The sequence below is a fragment of the Marmota marmota genome, unplaced genomic scaffold, assembly GCF_001458135.2.
Source record: "Marmota marmota marmota unplaced genomic scaffold, marMar, whole genome shotgun sequence".
Classification (NCBI taxonomy): Eukaryota; Metazoa; Chordata; class Mammalia; order Rodentia; family Sciuridae; genus Marmota; species Marmota marmota.
The window spans coordinates 51,498,592-51,503,767 of record NW_026000229.1 but is presented as its reverse complement, the minus strand read 5'-3'; the positions used below and the strand labels follow the sequence as shown (position 1 = coordinate 51,503,767).

At 39.6% G+C, this 5,176-nt stretch overlaps 1 non-coding gene across 1 annotated transcript; it reads left to right on the top strand.

Annotated features, from left to right (window-relative positions):
• Window positions 1-281: 281 nt before the first annotated feature.
• Trnad-guc lies at window positions 282-353 on the top strand. Its single transcript has one exon. It is a non-coding gene; the product is annotated as a tRNA-Asp (tRNA).
• The last annotated feature ends 4,823 nt before the right edge of the window (window positions 354-5,176 follow it).

Genomic DNA, 5,176 nt, shown 5'->3' with positions numbered 1-5,176 from the left:
GTGGTTAAGTGCCCCTGAGTTCAATCCCTCTTACCCAAGAAAAAAATATATGCATATGACACGACAAGAGTGGCTGGAAGCCTCATCTTCAGAAAAGGGACAGGATCAGCCAGGCAGAACATGTGGAGGGAGGAGAGCAGAGGTTAAGGGAGTTTGTGCCTGAGGGTTTCCGTCAGAGATTATGAAAGTGCCCTTGAGCACCATTAAGTTAAGTCCTCTCAGTCCTAACTATACACTACAATGGTTTGAAGATCTTCTTGAAAAAATATTGATGCTCGCCGTCCTCGTTAGTATAGTGGTGAGTATCCCCGCCTGTCACGCGGGAGACCGGGGTTCGATTCCCCGACGGGGAGGCAGTCGCCCTTTTTTTGGGCTGGGGATGTGGCTCAAGCGGTAGCGCGCTCGCCTGGCATGCGTGCGGCCCGGGTTCGATCCTCAGCACCACATACAAACAAAGATGTTGTGTCCGCCGAGAACTAAAAAATAAATATTAAAAATTCTCTCTCTCTCTCTCTCTCTCCCTCCCTCTCTCACTCTATCTTTAAAAAAAAAAAAAAATATTGATGCTCAACCACACACCTAGAGATTCTGATTCAGTTGGTCTGGGGACTTTCTCAAAAGCTCTTCAGGTAATTCTCACATGCAGCAATGGCTGAGAACCTTTGATCTTGTCATGAGCTCAGTTCATGCAAAGCCCACACCTACTAGTGATCCTCGTTGCTACTTCTTTCCTTGGGATAGATTGGAAACCACGTGACACCTTATTTAGGTGGGGGGGGGGCGCTAGACATGGGCCCCCAACTATCATGAAGCCATTTGTCCTACACCCCGACAAGTCCAACTCTAGGTAAGCCCTCCTGGCAATTTCTCAAACACAGGCACAAGGATACTTCCATGAGGGAGCTACACAACATTAATTTTAACAGGAAGCATAGAAGTTAGAAAAATCTAAATTGTTAACCAATAGGGGAATGCACAAATAAAGACTGACATGTGGAATATTCATTTAGTTGATTACTTGGAACAGTTAAAAATGAATACATTAATTCACATAAGAAATATATATGAAGGGGCTGGGGTTGTGGCTCAGTGGTCGAGTGCTCATCTCATATATATGAAGCACTGGGTTCGATCCTCAACACCACATACAAATAAATAAATAAAATAAAAGTATTGTGTATATATACAACTTAAAAAGAAAGAAAGAAAAAAAAAATATATATATATATATATATGAAGTGTCTATCATATGCCAAGTGCTATTATAGTTTCTGGGGATTTCAGAAGGAAAAGGATAAAGTTCCTGCCCTTAGGGGGCTTACAAGTAGATTTATATATATGAGCACGAATAGAAAGCAGCAACATTAAGGACAGGATTGTTTCTGAAAGGGAGAGGAGAAAGGACTGAGGATACTGGTTAATGGGACTTCAACTGTATCTGTAACTTTCATTTTTATTGGGAAAAAAGATAAGGCAATGTGTCCTAACATTAACAACAGTTGGTTCTGCTTTTTGGAAATATTCATGTGAGTCCTATTAATTTCTGCACCTTATTTATTGCTTTCCTGAAACTAAAGAATCTATGAGAAGGGGAGTCCAGGGTTTTAAGGAACAAAAGATATAATTTACAAAGAAAAGTCTTGGAGGAGATGAACTCAACCTAGAAATAAGATGGATACCTCTTCCCTGAAACAGAACAGCCAGGTGCAGTGACACATGCCTATAATCCCAGTGTCTCTAGAGGCTGAGGCAGGAGGATTGCAAGTTCAAAGCCAGCCTTAACAACTTAGCAAGACCCTGTCTCAAAAATATTTTTAAAAGGGCTGGGGATGTGGCTCAATGGTTAAGTGCCCCTGGGTTCAATTTCTGGTGGAAGAAAGAAGGAGAGACAGAGAGACAGAGAGAGAGAGAGAGAGAGAGAGAGAGAGAGAGAGAGACGATGAAAAGAAAAGAAACAGAAGAGCAGAAGAAGTAGTAGATGAAGGAAGAAAGAAATGACCGAGGAAAGGAGTTGGAGATTATAGATGACCTCTCACTACAGCAGAAGGCAAGATGATCTGAGAGCAAGGGGAATGGAAGATCAAGCAGAAAGTTTCAATATAGGAAAAAAGTTTGTTTTTTTTTTAATTTTTGATATTTATTTTTTAGTTTTCGGCGGACACAACATCTTTGTTTGCATGTGGTGCTGAGAACCGAACCCGGGCTGCACGCATGCCAGGCAAGCGCACTACCGCTTGAGCCACATCCTCACCCCCAGGAAAAAAGTTTTTAATAACCAATGTAGGAAATTCATTAGTGAGTCTCCAAGAGATTAATAAAAGGATTACAGAGTAGGGATAAGAGCCAGGTGAAGTTTAGTAGCACAAATTTGCAATGAACCGAAACAGCATGGTTTTATGTCTTTCTCTGGCAAAACTTGATAGAATAGAAAAGAGAGAGAGAGAGAGATATTAATTGGTGGTAGTGAACTTGACTTAGGGATTGATTTGGGGGACACTTAGTAGAAATGAAAGGTAAGATATACCCAAACAATAAAGTATCCTTTCAAGTTCTCAACCTGAGAGTTAGGCTGGAAAAGGCTTTGGCTGGGGGTGGGGGTGGGGCGGGTGTTGTGGCTCAGTGGTAGATTGCTTGCTTGCTTGCCTGGCAGATGTGAGGCACTGGGTTGGATCCTCAGCATCACATAAAAACAAATAAAATAAAGGTTTTGTGACCATCTACAACTAAAAAAAAATTCAAAGAAATGAAAAGGCTTTGGCTCTCGTGGATTAAAGGTTGGCAAAGACAGACATGCCATCCATGCTATCCCCAGGCCATAGGCAGACATTACTAGTTGATCTTAGTGCACTCTATTACCAAACATAGCCAAGAACTCAAACTGTACTTAATTCGGTACTTCAGGAATCTGGTACCAGCAGAGAGAGGGCATGAAATGTGAAAATTGCTGGGGGCACCTGTGCCAGACAGGGAGCTCTTCCAAGGCCTCAAATATGTTATATTCATCTTTGAATCTGCAAGTTTCACACCTGGTCCATAAAAGCTGTCCCTCAATACACAACTGCGGACAGAAAGAAGAGAGGAAGGAAGGGAAAGAACAAAGTTTACTCTGAAAACAAAGAACAGGATCAGAAAAAAATCAAAGAAAAAGGAAAATAAGATTGTGGTCAGAAGTGGAGCTGGGAGCTTATGATCTTTGAAGTGAAACTTTCTCAAATAGTAGAAAAAAGTTATAGGTTTGCCTCTTCTAATGAATTTTTAAAAACACTAAATATTTGTTAAATTCTAACTCTACAAATTTTCTTCTATGATGTCTTCTCATTCTTTTCCTTGTATTTCCTGTGTAAGTTAGCTCATGAAAGGTGACCGCTAGAAGTAAACTGTAACTTCAGGCAGAGTTAAATGTTTACCATTTCAACATTTAAACACCAATGGTTCAACAAATAAAAACAAGAAGAGAAAAAAAGAAAAGCATTAGTAATATTCAGTAGTATTTTGTTTGCATGACATGAATTTTGTGAGGAATAAACTCCTTCTGTCACAGGGCTATTGACCCACAGTTTTTTTTACGTTGTTTTGTTTCTAGAGCTGAGGATGGAACCCAGGTCCTTATGCACACATGCTCGGCAAGGAACTCTGTTGCTAAGCTGCATCCCCAGTCCCAAACTAGAGTATATTCAATTAACCAAGTGTGGGATTTTTGTGTTAATGCTTTTATGTAAAAAAACATGTAAAACTTTGGCTGAAGTCTACTGTACTATGAAATACACGGAAACTTTCTGGTTCTTCTGATTTTTTATTTAAAGAGAATTTTTAGGATTTTTTTTTTTTTTTTGGTACCATGGATCAAACCTGGGGCACGTAACCACTGAGCCACATTTGCAGCCCGTTTTTATATTGTATTTAGAGACAGGGTCTCATTGAGTTGCTTAGGGCCTCATTAAGTTGCCGAGGCTGGCTTTGAACTCATGATCCTCCTGCCTCAGTCTCCTAAATAGCTGGGATTATAGGCATGTGCCACCACACCTGGCAATTTTTAGGACATTTAATATTTTTCAACTATTGAAAATTCTGTAATTAATGATAGTTGCGATTTTTTTAATAATGCTGTCTTAACATTTACCTGAAAATAAAATTAAGTGCTTTTCTCTTCATGTCATGACTCAAAATCAGATTTTTTTTTTAAATCACTGAAATCACTAGTGACCTCAGTAATTTTTTTTTTAAGAGAGAATGAGAGAGAGAATTTTTTTTAATATTTATTTTTTAGTTTTTCGGCGGACACAACATCTTTGTTTGTATGTGGTGCTGAGGATCGAACCCAGGCCGCACGCATGCCAGGCAAGTGTGCTACCGCTTGAGCCACATCCCCAGCCCTCAAAATTAGTTTTGCATGGTTGCTCTCTAACTGGATCTTTTATAGAAAGATGGATATTTTTCTGGATCTGTTTGTTGTCCAAACTGCATATGGTGAACTGGTCATGTGGCAAAATAAGCCAACTCTTCTTATCAGCCACATCATCTATAGTGAGGCATAAAGGATCCTTAATAGATATTGACTGTAATAGTAGAACACAAACAACTCAAGAGTAGAAGTACAGCCTTAGGAAATATGTTCAAAGGATTTAAAATAATTTTAGTGGCATATGTAATAGAACAGTACTCAGCTTTAAAAAGGAAGGAAATGCCAGAAGTGGTGGCGCAAGCCTGAAATCCCAGCCACTCTGGAGGCTGAAATAGGAGGATCAAGAATTCAAAGTAGCCTCAGCAATGTCGAGCTGCTTAGCAACTTAGTGAGACCCTGTCTCTAAATAAAATACAAAAAATGGCTGGGGATGTGGCTCAGTGGTCAAGTGAACCTGAGTTCAATCCCCGTTACCAAGGAAAAAAAAAAAAAAGGAAAACATGATAGTATATTCCTTGCCTCTTCAAAAATATATCACTTTATAAGTGCTGAAGGTTTTTTTACCCAAGTTCGGCTGGAATTTGATTACAGATCTCTTATTTTGGATTCAGAAGTTTGGGGTTTTTGATTTTTTTTTCTTTTTTTTTTAATATTTATTTTTTAGTTTTAGGTGGACACAATATCTTTATTTTATTTTTATGTGGTGCTGAGGATTGAACCCAGTGCCTCACGCATGCTAGGCGAGCGCGCTACCACTTGAGCCACATCCCCAGC